The 22,131-nt window shown below is 42.1% G+C and overlaps 1 protein-coding gene across 2 annotated transcripts in view; it reads right to left on the minus strand.

Moving 5' to 3' along the window:
- KLHL14 (kelch like family member 14) overlaps nt 1–22,131 on the minus strand; it is a 156,391-nt gene that overhangs the window by 43,682 nt on the left and 90,578 nt on the right. The gene's annotated exons all lie outside the window — the stretch shown is intronic.

Below are 22,131 nucleotides of genomic sequence, written 5' to 3' on the forward strand. Positions count from 1 at the left end.
CCATCAGTTGTCAGGTTTTTCATCAATTAGTCCCAGATGCGGAGGAGGAAGGAATAATTTGCCCAACTCATCTATGGGACATTATCGGGGATTAGTTCCTTATTATATAGAGAAATCTGTTGCAAATAGCACATGGGCTGATTACTCAGCTGCATGGTGGAAATGGATGAATTTTTGTAAGAAATACAACTTTGATTGCACAAAAACTAATGTAGAGTCCGCAGTACCTTGTTCTCTAACTGACATACAGTACCGTTCAAAAGTTTGGGGTCACTTAGAAATTTCCTTACTTTTGAAAGAAAAACACCATTTTTTCCAATGAAGCTAACATTACATGATTCAGAAATACACTCAATACATTGTTAATGTGGTAAATGACTATTTTAGCTGCAAACGTCTGGTTTGTAATACAATATCTTCATAGGTGTATAGAGGCTCATTTCCAACAACCATCACTCCAGTGGTCTTATGGTACTTTGTGTTTGCTAACTGTGTAAGAAGGCTAATGGATGGTTAGAATAGCCTTGAAAACCCTTTTGCAAGTACGGTAGCACAGCTGAAAATAGTTTGGCTGATTAGAGAACCTATAAACCTGACCTTCCTTTGAGCTAGTTGAGAATATGGAGCATTACAGTTGTTGGTTCCATTAAACTCTCAAAATGGCCAGAAAAAAAGAACTTTCATGTGAAACTTGACAGTCTATTGTTGTTCTTAGAAATAAAGGCTATTCCATGCGAGAAATTGCCAAGAAACTGAAGATTTCCTACAATGGTGTGTACTACTCTCTTCAGAGGAGAGCACAAACAGGCTCTAACCAGAGTAGAAAAGAGAAGTAGGAGGTCCCGCTGCACAACTGAGCAGCAAGACAAGTACATTAGAGTCTGTAATTTGAGAAAACAACTCCTCACAGTTCCTCAACTGGCAGCTGCATTAAATAGTACATGCAAAACGCCAGTGTCAACGTCTACAGTGAAAAGGCGACTCTGGGATACTGGCCATATCTGAGACTGGCTAATAAAAGGAAAAGATTAATATGGGCAAATGAACTCAGACACTGGACAGAGGAAGATTGGAATTAAGTGTTATGGACAGACAAATCCAAGTTTGAGGTGTTTGGATCACACAGAAGAACATTTGTGAGACGCAGAACAACTGAAAAGATGCTGGAAGAGTGCCTGACACATCTATCAAGCATGGTTGAGGTAACGCGATGGACTGGGGTTGCTTTCGTGCTGGTAAAGTGGGAGATTTGTACAAGGTAAAAGTGGCTATCACTCCATTTTGCAACGCCATGCCATACCCTGTGGACAGCCCTTGATTGGAGCCAATTTCATCCTGCAACAGGACAATGACCCAAAGCACACCTCCAAATTATGCAAGAATTATTTAGGGAAGAAGCAGGCAGCTGGTATTCTATCTGTAATGGAGTGGCCAGCGCAGTCACCAGATCTCAACCCCATTGAGCTGTTGTGGAAGCAGCTTGACCGTATGGTTCGCAAAAAGTGCCCATCAAGCCAAACCAACTTGTGGGAGGGGCTTCTGGAAGCGTAGGGTGAAATTTCTCCAGATTACCTCAGCAAATTAACTTCTAGAATGCCAAAGGTCTGCAATACTGTAATTGCTGCAAAGGGAGCATTCTTTGACGAAAGCAAAATTTGAAGGAGAAAATTATTATTTCAAATAAAAATCTTTTTTTTGAACCTTATCAATGTCTGGACTAGATTTTCAATTCATTTGGCAAATCATTTGATTAATAAAAGTATGAGTTTTCATGGAAAACACAAAATTGTCTGGGTGACCCTAAACTTTTGAACGGTAGTGTAGGCCTATCCTATTCGGCCTTGTTAAAACCGCTGGCGGGTATATCTTTCTTTTTGAAATTGTCGGGTCAAAATCCATTGTCTAGCCTGTTTACTATTAAGCAGTTGCTGAAGGGTTATGGACGTTGCTCATTCAAAAAGGATGATAGACGCCTTATCTCAATTGATTTATTGCAGGAATTATGGCTCTCATTATCTGGGATATGCATCGACAAATATGAGACTTTACTCTTTAGAGCCTCATTCGTTGTGGCCTTTTTTGCGGCCTTTAGAGTGTGCGAGCTTGTGTCTTTCAGTAGCCCAAAGCTGTCTGGTTTGATTCTTTCTGATATCGAATGGCGTAGCTCCCATGTGTTAATATTTATAAGAAATTTAAAAAACGATCAATTGGGTAGGGACTGTACTACTAGACTTAACGCAATCCCACGATCATTAATTTGTCCTGTCGAAGATTTAAAACTATGGTTACAGGTCAAGTTTGGGAGTTCTGGCCCTTTTTTTGTGCATCGAAACGGCCTGCCAGCCACTAAGTATCAATTCAGTTTTATTTTAAAGAAATGCCTATTAAAACTGGGTTAAACTAATTTAATAATAACCTCCCACTCTTTTAGAATCGGGGCTGATACAGCAGTAGCATGTATTGGCTTACACGACAAGACAGATAATGAGAATCGGTAGATGGGACTCGAGACATTTCAAGCTATACATAAGACCTGATGTTATGTTGTCTTAAAATTTTTTATTCATATTGCAGGTCCTTTGATGATATTGATCTTAGGTCACTCCTTCATTTATTGGTGTGAGAAGAGGACTTCAGTAAGGTATTATACTGAAAATTTTGATCCATCTGTTGTCCAAGTTTTGTGGCACAACTTAGGGGGTATGAAATGGTCTAACCTTCTTGAGGAAATAATGAAATTGATCATTATGTGGCCTGAGCCAGATTTGGTAATAATTCATTTGGGAGGGATCGATTTAGGAAAAATGGGCACATTGGACTTATTGCAGTTATGAAGAAGGATTTGTCAGCCTTAAAATGTCGTTTTTCTTCAACTTATTTCATTTTCTCTGAAATTGTACCCAGGTTGGTTTGATCGGAAAAGAAACGTTCATGGAAAAAATACGGAAGTGGGTCAATAAGGCAATGGAAAAGTTTATGTATTTGTTGGATTGGTTTTCATTTAGGCATAATGGACTGTACAGGAGGGATTTTGTCCATTTATAGGACATAGGTCTGGATATTTTTAATTTGGATCTCCAGACAATGATTGAAAATTGGCTGTGTAGCTTTGAGGGGGCCACATCTCATTTAGTTGTGGTGTGTGGAAAATCGCCCAGCCCTGCTGGGTGGATTGTGTCAATTTTTGGTGGATGAAATATTTGGTGTTGCTTACTTATTTATAATATTATGGTTATTTATTAAAATTATTTATGTAACTCTTAATAAAGCTTCACGGCCAATTTTTAGTTCAAAGAATATTACTGTGTCTTGGTTTTTTATTGGTTAGTTAAAGTGGGTTTTGTGTCACCATGAACAGATTCAGATGTTTAGTGTAGGGTCCCACTCATGCAATTTGATCAAAATGTGCATTAATAACCTTAAATTTATGGATATGGTAATTATAGTAGTAATGTTTGCCTTTGTATCACAGTCATCTTTCACTTTGATTTTTATTTTGCAGTGTGTCTTCCGACGGTGGAATATCATACATGATGGCACTGATGGTCAGTCATGGAGTCTATCAGTATAAGTGATCAAATTAAGCACAGAAATAAATGCAAAATGCAGAACTACCAGAACAGTGGAACATCCAATGCATGGCTTTTATGGAAAAATTATTAATTTAACATATTCTCCCTTTGCCAACATTAATATTCTCATTGGCTCCTTTGCAAGTTGCATTATTGTATATTATATAGCTTTAGGTAAGCTTCTACAATGCTTAAAACTGAGCAGACCATTCAGCCCCCTTGTAACCAAACTACCATCCTCTGAGGTTTACATGTTTATAAAGGAAAAGTGTCCTAGTGAAAAAAAATGACTTGGTAAAATACTAGGTCCGATAATTTAATTTCCACCATTTTCCTCCAATTAATTATTGGAAAACATTTTGCATCGGCAATGTTGCAGATTACAGATAGCCAAATACTCATATCTCTGCCAACTATTATTAGAATTGAAAATATAACATATTGAGCGTTTATATTCATGTTGCAGAATAAAAAAAAAAGAGAGAGAAAAATTAATTAAAAAACTTAGTACGAAGTAGTCAATAAAAGATAAAGGAGACAGTAATCACATTTGCAAGACTAGAGAATAAAGAATAAAGAAACATGATGCTAGCCCATGGTGGATATACAACAAATACTAGTGTGGCTCTCCAGCAGAGAAGGTGTTAATGATAAGTTTTGTAATCCGTCCTAAAACACAGCACACCATATGAGTTTCTAGCGTGTCAGTCAGTGAGTTAGAGGGAAAGGGTAAAGAGAAGCTAATCAGGATGAAATGAGATTAAAGGCTGTCTAATTTTACAGCAACTGTGATCCATCAGGCACTGTGAAAGTGACAGTGGAAATGAGTGATGGAGACAGACAGGTGGGGCTGTACATTCCACTGATTTATCCTCAAATGCACTGGGCCTTATTTTATTGAGTGAACATGACCGCATTCATCAAGACTGTCATCTGAGCCCACTTCCCTCCATTTAAAAAGGTCACTTTACCAGGAAGGAGTAAAAGAGTAGGGGAGAGGCTCTTTCAAAACAGATTTAAATTCTCATGCCACTTCTTTATAATAGATCAATCAAGACTCCGCAGTGCTGTATATAGAGCTTATGTACTCGCTGCGGTCTGGTACCTAGCACGGAGGCCAAAAGACAGCTACTCTCTCCTCGTTGTGCATGCCCCAATAACCTGCCATTATTTATTGTACCTGATTATCTATGGTTGTATTATTTACATTGACATGTCACTATGACAGAACATTTATACCAAATTGTACATCCTAACTCACCCTTCAAGGGTGTGATCACTACAATGGTCAAGTTAAAGGGATATTCACATCTCCAAGATCCTATCCCAATACGTAGTACATATAATAATAGTAATATTACCAAATACCTCCAGTTAGAAATGTAGTATAGTTCTTCTGATTTGCTATGCCATTTACCCCATGTGCATGGCATTGCAGTAACTGAGGTATCCATGGCTATGACCACTATCAGCTAACTAACTGTCACTCTATAAGTGGTCGTAACCATGGATACCTAAGCTCATGTAATGCCCTGCACATAGGGTAAGCGACATGTCTACGAACTATGCTACATTTCTAATTGGAGGTATTTGCTAATGTTATTATTATTACACCTATTACATATTAGGATAGGATCTTGGAAATGGGAATACCTCGTTAAGGGTATATAAACATATTATCAAACAAATTGGTGCTTCATTGTGACTTGTCACCTTAAGGTGGAGTTATTGGGAACCAGTCACTTGATTCGTGCTTCCCCTACAACAGGCTGGCTTCTTCCTGTCCCACTCCAGATATATGGCCGATCTTTCCCTATGCACTGATGTTGGGTGGGCAGTATTCGCCGAGGACTGCATTGTATTCATCTCTCCGTAATCACCGTACTCACTGTTCTTTTACTAAGGTCCCCAATTTTCAATTTATGTCTACTCTGAAACAGCGAAGAATTTCAGAGAAAAACATACCTGACTGCAATCATTCAGCCAGGCTCTGAATCATGCTGTTGATATTTTAGGGCATCATGATTCGAATGACAGGTTGCCTTTAGGTGGAACTACTTATTCACACTATAGTGGTCCAAAACTTCTCCCAAGGTTCCCCATCCTCTGCAATTCTGTATCCCAACACATCCGATTATCGGCTACACTGGGAACTTTCAGAAGGAACTTGAAAACCCATTTCTTCAAGAAATCTTCCAGCCTGCAATGCCTCCTGCCATCTCACCACTACCGGAGCTGCAATCCTCTGGCCTACTGTCTCCATCCCCATCACCCTGTAGAGTGTAAGCCCACAAGGTCAGGGTCCTCTTCCCTCTGTACCAGTCTGCCATTGTTAGTTTATTCAAGGCAATTTATATTTGTATTTTGTATGTAACACCTCCTCATGTACAGCAGCATGGAATCAATGGTGCTATATAAATAAATAATAATGATAATAAAGGATAAATGTCAGATCTCTGGAGGCAACTAATCGGGACCCAAACAGATCACAAGAAAGAGGATCTCAAGCCTTCTGTTTCTTCTCACTGCACAACCGCAGTGAAGAGGAGTATGATTTTAGCAATGATCACGTCTCTGCCCCAACACTTTATTAGGGCAGGGTTCCCCCAAGGATAATATCTGAGGGAGTTTGTATGATCTCCCATGTTAGCGTGGGTTTCCTCCCAGATACCCAACACTGATAAGGTATTTAGATTGTGAGCCCCACAATCTAATATAACATAATAATAATTCAATGTCTATGGGGCTGATGGACACGTGTAAGTTCTTATATAATAGCATTTTAGCCTAGTAGCTATTACAAAATAACATATCCAATGGAACTGAAACGTACAGTAGACAACATGGTAGCAAAATCCATAATTTTCAATTCAATTATTCAGTTTGTGCCTTAGCAGACCAGAATATTTCCACTGTAACATTTCTTCAGGGAATTGACAGATTTTCTTAGAGTTCAAAAAGTAACCAAAGTTTCACTTTTTAAAAAAAATATATATATTTTTTGTCCAGTATGAAAAGTTATGAAACTTTGCAAATCACTTAGGATATTTGTTTTAATATCTGTAAAAATTACTTTTGGCTTCCAAACCCCTGCTTTCCCCCAGTCTATTTGCCTGCCTTTAGCTGCATTGATATTACAACATACTCAGTTAGAGTACAGATGATGGCAGTGAAAGGATCAATTCCACACCTCTGTCCTTCTCTGAGTGTTGTGCTTATGAAAACAATATCCTGCAGTAGTACATCCCCAGAATTAGTGACATGCAACTGCTGGCCTGACCCTTTCACTGCCATCATCTGTACTCCAAATGAGTACATTCTCATAGCTCCCAACCGTCCCTACTCCCTCGTACTGCAGGACTGTCCCAATTTTGATGTTGTGCCCCACAGTCCCGCATGGGACTCTACCTCTCCCACACAGCCAGCAGGAGAAGCAGCAGCACGCCCCCTTGTATTAGGCCACACCCCTCCATATCTTCTTCTTCCAGGACGGTGGTTCAGAGAGGGAGAGAGAACATTCTGAAGTACGTGTGTGTGTGTGTGTGTACTGCACACATACATGCAGCTGGCCCTGCTGTGCTTACAGTACAAGGCATTATAACCAGTAGTAGTGGCAGCAGTTAGAGCAATCCAATGCAGCCTGTTAGTCATAGGCACAGTACATATATATGTATCCTTTATATACTACAGCAGTTATGGAGTGGAGCTGGTAGATAGTGGTGTTGTCTGAGTGCATGCAGAGTTTGCAGAGCTGGGCTACATTGCAATGTTCAGGATCTGTGAGGCAGCAGTATGGACAGCGACAGGTAGTGAAATCTTTGCCTACATTGTAAGCAGAGCTGCTGGGACTCATCTACAGCTCCGACTGTACACTGGCATCATAAGTGGGGCCATTATACTGTACGCAGGATCAGGTGGGACCATTATACAGTATGGAGCATCACGTGTGACCATTATACAGTATGGAGCACTGTGTGGCCATTATACAGTATGGAGCATCACGTGTGGCCATTATACAGTATGGAGCACTGTGTGGCCATAATACAGTATGGAGCATCATGTGTGGCCATTATACAGTATGGAGCACTGTGTGGCTATTATACAATATGGAGCACTGTGTGGCCATTATACAGTATTGAGCATCATGTGTGGCCATTATACAGTATGGAGCACTATGTGGCCATTGTACAGTATTGAGCATCATGTGGGGCCATTATACAGTATTGAGCATCATGTGGGGCCATTATACAGTATTGAGCGTCATGTGGGACCATTATACAGTACTGAGCATCATGTGGGGCCATTATACAGTATGGAGCATCATGTGGGGCCATTATACAGTATGGAGCACTGTGTGGCCATTATACAGTATTGAGCATCATGTGGTGCCATTATACAGTATGGAGCACTGTGTGGCCATTATACAGTATTGAGCATTATGTGTGGCCATTATACAGTATTGAGCATCATGTGTGGCCATTATACAGTATGGAGCACTGTGTGGCCATTATACAGTATGGAGCATCATGTGTGGCCATTATACTGTACGCAGCATCATGTGGGGCCATTATACAGTATGGAGCACTGTGTGGCCATTATACAGTATGGAGCACTGTGTGGCCATTATACAGTATTGAGCATCATGTGGGGCCCTTATACAGTATGGAGCACTGTGTGGCCATTATACAGTATTGAGCATCATGTGGGGTCATTATACAGTATGGAGCACTGTGTGGCCATTATGCAGTATTGAGCATCATGTGTGGCCATTATACAGTATGGAGCACTGTGTGGCCATTATACAGTATGGAGCACTGTGTGGCCATTATACAGTATGGAGCACTGTGTGGCCACTATACAGTATGGAGCACTGTGTGGCCATTATACAGTATGGAGCACTGTGTGGCCATTATACAGTATGGAGCACTGTGTGGCCATTATACAGTATTGAGCATCATGTGTGACCATTATACAGTATGGAGCACTGTGTGGCCATATTTTTTCCTGTTTATAATTATTGTTTATGAAGCAATGTGAGCAGCAGTGCTAAATGGGTGTGGTCGGGGCGCAGATATGGGTGTGGCTAGTAGTTAAATGGGTGTGGTCAGGGGTGTGGCCTAAAAGTAGCCCCTCTTTGCCTTCTTCAAAAGTTGGGAGGTGTGCATTCTACTTTCTAGCTGGTCAGAATTGTTTAAAAAAATAATAATAAAGTTTTGGTGATTCTAATCTTTATGATCATAGTAAGATAACGTTTTTGAAATTCAGAAATGTGTTTGAAAAATCATCTATTTTTTAATTTGGAAAAAAACAATAATTTGTTATGAGCCTAGAGATTCTCGCGTCCATTTTTTGTATGTCATCTACTATATAATTGTCTAAGGGTCACTTCCGTCTGTCTATCTGTCCTTCTGTCTGTCTTTCTTTCTGTCACGGATATTCATTGGTCGCGGCCTCTGTCTGTCATGGAATCCAAGTCGTTGATTGGTCGTGGCAAAACGCTCACGACCATTGCCACGACCAATCAGCGACGCGCACAGTCCGGAAGAAAGTGGCCGCTCCTTACTCCCCGCACTCACTGCCCGGTGCCCGCATACTCCCCTCCAGTCACCGCTCACACAGGGTTAATGCCGGCGGTAACGGACCGCGTTATGCCGTGGGTAACGCACTCCATAACCGCGGCTATTAACCCTGTGTCCCCCCAATTTTTTACTATTGATGCAGCCTATGCGGCATCGATAGTAAAAAAATGTAATGTTAAAAATAATAAAAAAACAAAAAACCTGCTATACTCACACTCCGTAGTCCGCCGAGCCGCTCGCGCCGGCTGCCATCTTCCGTTCCCGGCGATGTATTGTGAAATTACCCTCGCGAGACCGCTAAGTCATCTGGGTAATTTCGCAATGCATCCTGGGAACGGAAGATGGCGGCCGGCGCGAGCGGCTCAGCGGAGCTTCGGTGGATCCCAAGCGTCGGTAACCGCTTCCTGGATCCAGGCGCCAACGGAAGGTGAGTATATAACTATTTTTTATTTTAATTCTTTTTTTTTTACACGGATATCATGCCCACATTGCTATATACGTGGGCTGCGCAATATACAACGTGGGCTGCGCAATATACAACGTGGGCTGCGCAATATACTACGTGGGCTGCACAATATACAACGTGGGCTGCGTTATATACTACGTGGGTTGCGCAATATACTACGAGGGCTGCGCAATATACTACGTGGGCTGCGCAATGTACAACGTGGGCTGCGCAATGTACTACGTGGGCTGCGCAATGTACTACGTGGGCTGTGCAATGTACTACATGGGCTGCGCAATATACTACGTAGGTTGCGCAATGTACTGCGTTGGCTGCGCAATGTACTGCGTTGGCTGCGCAATGTACTGCGTTGGCTACGCAATGTACTGCGTTGGCTGTGCAATGTACTGTGTGGGCTGTGCAATGCACTGCGTGGGCTGCGAAATGTACTGCGTGGGCTGCACAATGTACTGCGTGTGCGTGCAATATACTACGTGGGCTGTGCTATACAGTACGCATACATACATATGAGGAGCAGAGACAAAAGGGTCGGAGGAAGTGTAGACTACGAGAAACAGCTGTCACTCATTCATTCCTTTTGTCTCTGCTCCTCATGTACCAAGAGAGTAAAGTGCTGTTAATTCACACACCTGTGGTGAGTGCCGCTCCTCTAACATATTTCTCTCCTTTGCATTTTTACAATTCATTTTTCTATGAAACCTTTGCAAGGGGTCCGCTAAAGATGGTGTCTATTTTTCATCCATTTTTGTGCACTCATTGAAATTTATAGGTGAATCTCACCTAAAAATAGATGAGACTATCGCACAGTCCATGTGGCAAATGGTTCATCTGAACTAACACACATATTAACATTGGGCCTTGTGCGGTCTTTTTTCCACAAGGATGACACATTGGACCAAAAAAACTTGTTGGTGTGAACTTAGACTTAAAGATCAAAAAATCACCCAATGGCTTATTAGGACATTTGTGAAATTCGGTTTGAGGTTGGGCCGCAATGCATGGACTGGCTGCAGGTCTCCAGACTGGAGCGTGACCGCTTCATATATTTCTATTAGCTGTTTCCAGCCAGCTAACGCTCGACATGCTCATTGCTATCTAATTAACGCTGCAAGTGATTAAACTTGTAATGTGTGGGGACAGAGCCTCGTGTGGTAATGTGTGGGGACGCAGCCTCATGTGGTAATGTGTGAGGACGGAGCCTCGTGTGGTAATGTGGGGACGGAGCCTCGTGTTGTAATTTGTGGGGACGCAGCCTCATGTGGTAATGTGTGAGGACGGAGCCTCGTGTGGTAATGTGTGGGGACAGAGCCTCGTGTGGCAATGTGGAGGGACGGAGCCTCGTGTGGTAATGTGTGGGGACGCAGCCTCATGTGGTAATGTGTGGGGACAGAGCCTCGTGTGGTAATGTGTGAGGACGGAGCCTCGTGTGGTAATGTGTGGGGACAGAGCCTCGTGTGGCAATGTGGAGGGACAGAGCCTCGTGTGGTAATGTATGGGGACAGAGCCTTGTGTGGTAATGTGTGAGGACGGAGCCTCGTATGGTAATGTGTGGGGACAGAGCCTCGTGTGGTAATGTGTGAGGACAGAGCCTTGTGTGGTAATGTGTGGGAACGGAGCCTTGTGTGGTAATGTGGGGGGATGGAGCCTCGTGTGGTAATGTGTGGGGATGGAGCCTCGTGTGGTAATGTGTGGGGACGGAGCCTCGTGTGGCAATGTGGGGGGGCAGGATTATGTGTGGTAATATGGTGGGGGGGCGGTATTGTGTGTGGTAATGTGGGGGGCGGGATTATGTGTGGTAATGTGGTGGGGGCATTATGTGTGGTAATGTGGTGGGGGGGCGGGATTATGTGTGGTAATGTGGTCGGGGGCTGGGTTATGTGTGGTAATGTGGGGGGGCACGGTTATGTGTGGTAATGTGGCGGGGCAGGGTTATGTGTGGTAATGTGGTGGGGGGGTGAGATTGTGTGGATATGTGGTGGGGGCGGGAATATGTGTGGTAATGTGGTGGGGGGGCGGGATTATGTGTGGTAATGTGGGGGGGGGATTATGTGTGGTAATGTGGTGGGGGCGGGATTATGTGTGGAAATGTGGTGAGGGGCAGGATTATGTGTGGTAATGTGGTGGGGGGATTATGTGTGGTAATGTGTTGGGGGGTGGGATTATGTGTGGTAATGTGGTGGGATTATGTGTGGTAATGTGGTGGGGGGTGGGATTGTGTGTGGTAATGTGGTGGGGGCGGGATTATGTGTGGTAATGTGGTGGGGGGGTGGTATTATGTGTGGTAATGTGGTGGGGGGTGGGATTGTGTGTGGTAATGTGGTGGGGGCGGGATTATGTGTGGTAATGTGGTGGGGGGCGAAATTATGTGTGGTAATGTGGTGGGGGGGCGGGATTATGTGTGGTAATGTGGTGGGGGGTGGGATTGTGTGGTAATGTGGTGGGGGGGCGGGATTGTGTGTGGTAATGTGGTGGGGGGCGGGATTGTGTGTGGTAATGTGGTGGGGGGCAGGATTATATGTGGTAATGTAGTGGGGGGGTGGGATTGCGTGTGGTAATGTGGTGGGGGGGCGGGATTATGTGTGGTAATGTGGTGGGGGGGCGGGATTATGTGTGGTAATGTGATGGGGGGTGGGATTGTATGTGGTATTGTGGTGGGGGGCGGGATTATGTGTGGTAATGTGGTGGGGGGGATTATGTGTGGTAATGTGGTGGGGGGGCGGGATTATGTGTGGTAATGTGGTGGGGGGTGGGATTGTGTGTGGTAATGTGGTGGGGGCGGGATTATGTGTGGTAATGTGGTGGGGGGCGGTATTATGTGTGGTAATGTGGTGGGGGGGCGGGATTATGTGTGGTAATGTGGTTGGGGGCAGGATTATGTGTGGTAATGTGGTGGGGGCGGGATTATGTGTGGTAATGTGGTGGGGGGTGGGATCGTGTGTGGTAATGTGGTGGGGGGGCAGGTTTATGTGTGGTAATGTGGTGGGGGTGCGGGTTTATGTGTGGTAATGTGGTGGGGGGGGCGGGTTTATGTGTGGTAATGTGGTGGGGGCGGGATTATGTGTGGTAATGTGGTGGGGGCGGGATTGTGTGTGGTAATGTGGTGGGGGGCGGTATTGTGTGTAGTAATGGGGTGGGGGCGGGATTGTGTGTGGTAATGGGGTGGGGGCGGGATTGTGTGTGGTAATGGGGTGGGGGGGTGGGATTGTGTGTGGTAATGGGGTGGGGGGGTGGGATTGTGTGTGGTAATGGGGTGGGGGGGTGGGATTGTGTGTGGTAATGGGGTGGGGGGGTGGGATTGTGTGTGGTAATGGGGTGGGGGGCGGGATTGTGTGTGGTGATGTGGTGGGGCGGAGCTACTGTGCAGGGGGCGGGATTAGCGAGTAATCACGATGCCCCTTATATAGATGAGGCTATCATGATCGGGAGATTGCGGGGACACTTAGTGTCCGGTTCTAAATGCCACACATGGACTTTTCCCAGAAATCTGTTGCAATGTTCAGAGTTCCGGGGAAGGAGACACAGAGGTAGAGGGAAAAAGAGAGGGAGATTTTATTTTCTTACCCAAACCCAAATTTCGTGTCACCATTGTTTTCACTGGGGTTTGTGTTCTAGTTCAAATCTGGGTACGAACCGAATGGTGGAATACAGTTTGGGTTGGGTACCAGAACCCAAACTTCCACGGGTCCACTGCATTAGAAATGCAGCCTAATTGCAGGCACAATGGGCACAGCAGCAGACACAGAGGCTCCTACATTCTGGTGATTGGTGGGGTCACAGGGCACCAACCAATGACTAATAATATCTCCTGACTCACCTTTAGTGGTATGACAGAAACTGTTTAAAGTACCTATTCACATTCAAGTGGTTTTCTTAGTAATTCAACACCTTTTAAATAAAATGATGTAATGCATCCCATTACATGCCATTGCTGTCCCATCTGCCATATGTTGCTCTCCAATCTGGCTATAATACTCAATCAGACATCCATGCAAATTGGTCCAAGATCGGAGAGCATTGCACAAATGGCCACGTGGCTTTTCCGACTTGAGAGGGACAGCATCATAGAAATACATGAAGCTGTCACGCTCGGGTCAGGTGACCAACAGCCTGTCCATGCATTAACAGTCCAATCTTAAACTGATGTTGCGCGGACGTCTGAATGAGACTTTATAAATGGGATTTTGAGCCGATAGGGCACAGTGGTTTGGCTTTATGACATAACTCTTTAAAACACAGTACAAACCAGACCCTTAATAATTTTTATACCATGACAGAACAGATGTGGAATATATACAGTACTTGTAATTAAATATTGAAAAACTAATTCAAAATTCTCTTCTTGAACCTTTTGTTTCTCCAGTACAAGCTGACATAATTCTATGCTCTGACAATATGAATATACAGTCTAAACTAGTCGTCAGGTTTACTGCAGCAATACCGCCGTCAACCACTAGATGACATACCTTACTCTCGCCTCTCGAATCTACCGGCATGAGCGGAGAAAAATCTGGTCTTATTCTTATCACAACAGTCCTAGCAAGGATGCCCTCGCCTTTAATTATTTGGTACAATAGAAAGGAAGGTGCGGTAGAGAATTACTTGTCGTTATTCTACCTGGACGTGGGTGTGAAATGCTGAGAAATGTAGGGAAACCTCAGGGAACTGCAGGTTGTTAGATCCCATGTGTACACTGACACCTTACATCACTAACATCCTTTTATCTTTCAGACAAAGACATATTACTGTAAGTAGAAGAGTCACTTGCTCCGAGCAAATTGAATACAGTCTTTTGCTGCCTGTCACTAAGAAAAGCTGCTAGAACTAAAGGCATTTATTGGTCTTTTATGTTGCTGTTACTGTTGTCTTTTTAATATGTATTTAATAAAGATCATACACATTATTGAGTTGGTATACATTCATAATGTAGGAAGTTTGCTACGCAAGAGAACCTAATGTGGCTACATACGGTACTAACATAAGTAAGGCTGCACTAGGCTTTTTTCAGAAACCGTGGAATAGATTACAGGGAGAAGTATCACTCTCCACCCTTAATGGTGGGATAAAACAAATGTAGAAGAACCAGAAAGCTTTCCATTTGGTGAGATCCTAAAGAGATCCAGTTATCCTTCCAGTGCATCCACCATTATGGTATAAGGATGCTTGAGGTTCCATTTCCTTACGACTTCCTTTCAAAGTGTCCAAATTGGTTAATAGGCAAAAATAGTGTAAATGCCAACGGACTCCCATCAATAAAACAGTTTTATAATATATTCTCATAAACGTAGAATTAAAAATTGCTCATCAGATAAAAGTAGTAAGATATCTTAAGGAAGTCAGGGTATGTTGGTCAAAGAACCTGACCCTGGGTTTCGCCTGTATGTTCAGTCTTCTTGTGGGGGCTTGCCATTGGAATTTGCTTTATTTTTGTTCACTCTCCAGAAGGGACATAGTTTGGGACTGCGAAAAGGAAGTTGAACTTCAACCACTCGAATAATGTAAAGGACATCTTTAAGAGCTCACCAAACTTTCTGGTCCTTCTACAGGAAAGATATATATATCTTTGTACCATGTTAGCCAGTAGATAGAAACATATATAGAATTGAGAGTCCTCAGTGGTTGATACCTTTTAATTTCAGTTAGCCATTAAAAGGTATCAACCACTGAGAACTCTCAATTCTAAATATTTTGGTTCTTCTACTGTACATTCATTTTATACCCCTGTTAAGGGTGGAGAGTGATACATCTTCCCCCATTCTATACTCCAGTTTCTCCAAAGAAACTTTTGACAAAATGTGCAAATTTTATGCTGCATTTTTCCTGCCAAGAGACATTTTTTTTCGGTGTGGATATGTCTGCCTTAAAAACTTAACGGGCACATACCCTTGAATTTTGGGCCCAAGGCAGATAGATGTTTTTGGGCCAAGTTCAGAAGTGGTTTCAGCAGAAAAAAGGAGCAAAATTCCTTGGATCAACATGCTGGAATTTGCAAGAGTTTGTGCACACGGGATCTCTTTTAGAATTTCCACAGCAAAAACTATGACGTAACATCGTCAACAGCAAATGATGCAGATTTTATGGCAGATTTAATTGCTGTGGATTTGCATGCAAAAGGTAAAATCCATGGAATAAACTGATATATTGTGAATCTCATAGCTCAAATACAGAGCAGTGGTCAATTTTCACTATGAACAATGTCGCAGCATGTTTATGAGATTTCTTAAAATCACATCTATAATGCCAGTACTGTAACACACAACGGATTTTCTACTTGCAAAATCCTAATATTTCTGAAGATCCAGTGCTGTCATATGCAATGAGACAAGAAGTCATTCATTGAGAAAGACAAAGGACCTTATCTTTAAATGTAATATTTTCAGGACAAATAAATACTATTATGGTTCCTTATTTTACTTAGATGCGATAGCAGAAAACTATGTTTCATTATAGATAATGTAACCTTCCAAAGTGAGGTGTAAGTGATGCTACGAAGCAGCTGCCCAGATAACTGGGCTATAATCTGTGGTTGCTCCAGCCATGTTACATAAGGTTTAATAAATTAAAGAATATATTTAAATACATTTTAAATAAATTATGTAAAACGGTCCAGTGTTACTTGTATTTCATTCATTTAATTCGCGTACATGGAATAACAGATAACGTGCTTATATGTGCTTGTTCCTTTAAATAACAAGCTGTGTACTCAGTCAGTGGCAAATTTGCTTCTATTTGCTGAATCTTGCTAGCATGGACTATGTAAATTAAATTTTGCACACTAAATGATGCATTTTGCTTACAGACCGTGATGGTGCTACGTAGCTTAATGCTGAGAATGGTGAAATTTTATGAATTGTGCTTTGTTGCGTTTAACAATGGATGAACAAATTTACTATGCAATTAGAAGTTTCTTTTCTTTGTACTTTCTGTATACTAAATGGACAGTTCTATGGAAAATAATTCTGGCCAAAACAATGTAGCAGTTACGCTGCTTCACAGTGTGCATTATATACACGTATTAGTATGTACATGTATAATGTGTAGTATGTGTACAGTATGTATAGTGTGTAGTATACACATGAATAATGTATGCATGTACAGTATGCTATATATAAAATAACTACAAATATGTATAGTGTAGTGAATAGTGTGTAGTATATACATGTATAGTGTGTACCATATGTATGGCATGCATACTGTGTAGTATATGGTGTTTAGTATACATGAATAGTGTGCAATATATACATATATTAGTACATACACGTATATTGTGTAGTGTATAGTGTATGTACAGTATGTATAGTGTTTAGTATATCTAATATATAAAGCTGAATGTGTGTGTGTATGTCCGGGATTGGCATCTGCATCGTCGCAGCTACAGCCACAAAATTTTGCACAGTCACACGTCTGGACCCCGAGAGCGTCATAGGCTATGTTGTTAACCCCGCGCGTTCCAATTCACCAAACAATTTTGCCCCTATCTACATAATGGGGAAAAAGAGAAAGGAAAAGTGTTGAAGGCAAATTAACAGCTGCCAGATGTGAACAAGGGGGACTTAAAGAATGAGAGCGATGGCGCCAAAGAGTATATACTGTACAGTTACTAAGGTGAGGCCCCGACATGGGATAATCACCACACACGGGGATATGAACACACACAAAATGCGCCACACACTACCACGTGCTTGAACACATATATCACCCTCAGCACACATTTCACCACACATACACCAACCTCGCCACATAAAAGTCGAAACATTTCTATCTATTTGTTTTGTGGTTTTTGTGTGCAGAATAAATTTTAGTTAATACATTCTATTTTGCTAACAGCAGTTATTAACCCGGGCGAAGCCGGGTAGTACAGCTAGTTATTATTATTTATTAATATAGCACCATTAATTCCATGGTGCTGTACATGAGAAAGGGGTTACATACAGAGTTATAGATATCATTTGCAGTTAACAAATTTACGATGACAGACTGGTACAGAGTGGAGAGGACCCTGTCCTTGCGGACTTACATTCTACGGGATAATGAGGAAGAGACAGAAGGTTGGGGGTGCAGTAGCTCTGGTGGTGGTGAGGCGGCAGCTCGGGTGGTGGTGAGGCTTTCCTGAAGAGATGGGTTTTCAGGTTCCGTCTGAAGGATCCGAGGATGATGGATAATCGGACGTGTTGAGGCGTTGAATTCCAGAGGATCGAGGATATTCGGGAGAAATCTTGGAGGCGGTTGTATGAGGAACGAATCAATGTGGAGGAGAGTAGGAGGTCTTGGAAGGATCGGAGATTACACGAGGGAAGATAGTGGGAGATTAGTTCAGAGATATAGGGAGGGGACAGGTTGTGGATGGCTTTGTAGATCAGTGTTAGTAGTTTGAACTGGATTCGTTGGGGAATTGGGAGCCAGTGGAAGGATTGGCAGAGGGGAGAAACAGGGGAGTAGTGAGGACATAGGTGGTTTAGCAAGGCAGCAGAGTTGAGGACAGACTGGAGTGGTGCAAGAGAGTTAGCGAGGAGGCCACAGAGGAGGGTGTTGCAGTAATCGAGGCTGGAGATGATGAGGGCATGCACAAGAGTTTTAGTAGATTGTGTGTTTTAGGGACGGATTCTGGCAATATCTTTGAGTTGGAGGCGACAGGAGGTGGCAAGAGTTTGGATGTGTGCTTTGAAGGTCAGGCGAGAGTTACTCCGAGGCAGCGGATTTCAGGTGCGGGAGAGAGCGTGATGCTGTTTACCATAATAGATAGATCGGGTAGGGGAGATACGCGAGATGGAGGAAAGATGATGAGTTTGGTTTTGTCTACATTGAGTTTTAGGAAGCTAGAGACACTCCGGGATTCTGAACAGCAGAGGTATATACAGCATGTGTAGTGTATGCATTTTCCTCTGAAGTTTCCTATAGACTGTTAAGCTGCATTTAATATTTACACCAAGTGTTGTGGACTTGAGTTTCTCTCTGCACCTGTTTGAATCACCGTGTGATAATATAGACTTTACCACTTATAAGACTGTGTCCTGTAGTTGTCTTGTTCCATGCAAAGAGTCTCCTGAGTTATCCCTTATAATCAATACAGTGTGTGGTATATGGTGTTTAGTACATACATGTATAGTGTGTACTGTATATGTGTACAGTAGTGTAGTATATGGTGTGGTGTGTAGTATATACATGTACAAGTGCTTCTTATTAAAATAGAATATCATCAAGAAGTAAATTTATTTCAGTTCTTCAATACAAAAAAATGAAACTAATATATTATATAGAGTCATTACAAACAGAGTGATCTATTTCAAGTGTTTATTTCTGTTAATGTTGATATTATGGCTTACAGCCAATGAAAACCCAAAAGTCATTATCTCAGTAAATTAGAATACTTTATAACACCAGCTTGAAAAATGATTTTAAAATCCGAAATGTTGGTCCACTGAAATGTATGTTCAGTAAATGCACTCAATACTTGGTCAGGGCTCCTTTTGCCTCAATTGCTGCATCAATGCGGCATGGCATGGAGGCGATCAGCCTGTGGCACTGCTGAGGTGTTATGGAAGCCCAGGTTGCTTTGATAGGAGCCTTCAGCTCTTCTGCGTTGTTGGGTCTGGTGTCTCTCATTTACCTCTTGACAATACACCATAGATTCTCTATGGGGTTATGGTCTGCCGAGTTTGCTGGCCAATCAAGCACAGTGATACTGTGGTTTTTAAACCAGGTATTGGTACTTTTGGCAATGTGGACAGGTGCCCACTGCCAAGTCCTACTGGAGAATGAAATTTCCATCTTCAAAAAGCTTTTCGGCAGAGGGAAGTATGAAGTGCTCTAAAATTTCCTGGTAGACAGCTGCGCTGACTTTGGTCTTGATAAAACACAGTGGACCTACACCAGCAGATGACATGGCTCCCCAAACCATCACTGATTGTGGAAACTTCACACTAGACCTCAAGCAGCTTGGATTGTGGCCTCTCCACTCTTCCTCCAGACTCTAGGACCTTGATTTCCAAATGAAATGCAAAATTTACTTTAATCTGAAAACAACACCTTGGATCACTGAGCAACAGTCCAGTTCTTTTTCTCTTTGGCCCAGGTAAGATGCTTCTGGCGTTGTCTATTGGTCATGAGTGGCTTGACACAAAGAATGCGACACTTGTAGCCCATGTCCTGGATACGTCTGTGTGTGGTGGCTCTTGAAGCAATGACTCCAGCAGCAGTCCATTTCTTGTGAATCTCCCCCAAATTTTTGAATGGCCTTTTCTTAACAATCCTCTCAAGGCTACTGTTATCCCCGTTGCTTGTGCACCTCTTTCTACCACACTCTTTCCTTCCACTCAACTTTCCATTAATATGCTTGGATACAACACTCTGTGAACAGCCAGCTTCTTTAGCAATGACCTTTTGTGGCTTACCCTCCCTGTGGAGTGTGTCAATGACTGCCTTCTGGACATCTGTCAAGTCAGCAGTCTTCCCCATGATTGTGGAGCCTACTGAAACAGACTAAGGGACCCTTCTACATGCTTAGGAAGCCTTTGCAGGTGTTTTTTTGTTAATTATTCTAATTTACTGAGATAATGACTTTTGGGTTTTCATTGGCTGTAAGCCATAATCATCAACACTAACAGACATAAATACTTGAAATAGATAACTCTGTTTGTAATGACTCTATATATGAGTTTCACTTTTTGCATTGAAGAACTGAAATAAATTAACTTCTTGATGATATTCAAATTTAGTGAGAAGCACTTGTATATAGTGTAGCATATGTACAGTATCTATAGTGTGTAGCATATACATGTATAGTGTGTAGTATATGGGATGCAGTATATACATGTATAGTGTATGCATGTACAGTGTGTAATACATACATATATTAGTACATACGTTGATAGTGTGTAGTGTATATGTGTATAGTGTGTAGTACATATGTGTATAGTGTGTAATATGCAAATTGCCTCTTCATAGAAAAAGAGGACTTGAACTCTATAGCGCCACCTGTTGGAAGTAGCGATCCTACAAGTCACAATCAACCCTTTAATGAGTCTTGTAATATGACTTAGGATAAAAGCCAAATCAGTATCTCAATTCGCAGACACAGTGTTTCGGGCTGTTGGCCCTCGTCAGTGCAAAGCATGAGAACTGATTTGGCTAGGTGAGAGGCTCTGGACTGGGGTCTAAGGGGTAACGTTTCTCCTTGTGGAGAATGACATACCAGCTCTGGCTTGTCAAGGTAAGGAGGCTTATTCGCCGTGCAATGCTCCTCTGGGAAATTTAATATGTAGTAGATACATGTATTCATTTCCTTAGATTCCGAAATACTGAAAAAAAAACCTGCAAATGGTCAGCTTATATCTGCTACACACAAATCCGCAGCAATACCAGGAAATAAAAACTGCATAAAGACTTGTCTACATGTTGCTTTTTGTTGCCGTTTTTCCAAGTGTAAAAACATAGTATTTTACAGTACCAGCAAAGTGAATAAGATTTCTGAAGTCTCGTGCACACGCTGCTTATTTTTGTCCTGCAGATTTAAAGCTGTTTCACATCTGCAGCATGTCAATTCTTTCAGAATTTCTGCACTGGTTTTCACCATTTCAAATGAATAGAAAAAAATGTCAGAAACCTGTGTATTTTACGCAGCGTTTTTTCTGCCAAGAGACATGGTTTTATTGCAGAAATGTCTGCAGCAAATAATTAATGTGTTAATGTGTACACATTTCCGAAAGTTGGATTATGCTTGGTGGATTTTGCAGAAATGTTTGCACCTGAAGTCCTCTATGGGTTTGCTTAAGAAATAAGTACGGTATGTGGATTTCTGCCAGTGATGGAATGGACCTAGAATATATGACATGCTATTCTTCAGCTATAATTGGTGTTCAGTAGAATTGGACATACACTTTAACCCATTCATGACTGGCGAATTTCCATGTTTTGTAAATTCAATTTTCCTCCTCCTCCTCTTTCAAGTGCCATAACATTTTACTTTTCTGTCGATATAGCTGTGTGAGAGGTTTCTTTTCAGGAAAAGTTATAGTTTTGTATATAGTTTTGCTATATTAACACATGTGGAAATAATGTTAGAATTGAATTGGTTATTGGCGGCTGTATCTCCATTCCAGTTGTCACCAATAAGTTCCATAATGAGTCTATTCTAACTGTATGTAACACAAATGAGATTCTTGGTACATAAACAACTTATAGTCACATATGTAAGCGTACGTGTATATTTCAGATCTCACCCGGCCAGAACTACTGTGTCCAGTCTAATGTTGCCTTGTATTGGAAAATGTCCTCATGGCTCTAGGCAATTCTTAAAGCCAGACAGGACAGGGCACCCAGTTATGAGAAATATAAATCATGATGGCTGTGCAAACAACCTACAATGATGTATTGCTAACCTTTTTCATGAATTATAGGCAATAGCTCAGCAGAACTGTGAATTTGATGAGGAGGGGAATCAAATATGGCCAGGGAAATATCGTAAAGTGATTGTGGAATACATATAACTAAGGTGGTATCAGTTGCTGGTGGTTTAATG

Source organism: Ranitomeya variabilis, chromosome 6, assembly GCF_051348905.1.
Source record: "Ranitomeya variabilis isolate aRanVar5 chromosome 6, aRanVar5.hap1, whole genome shotgun sequence".
Lineage (NCBI taxonomy): Eukaryota > Metazoa > Chordata > Amphibia > Anura > Dendrobatidae > Ranitomeya > Ranitomeya variabilis.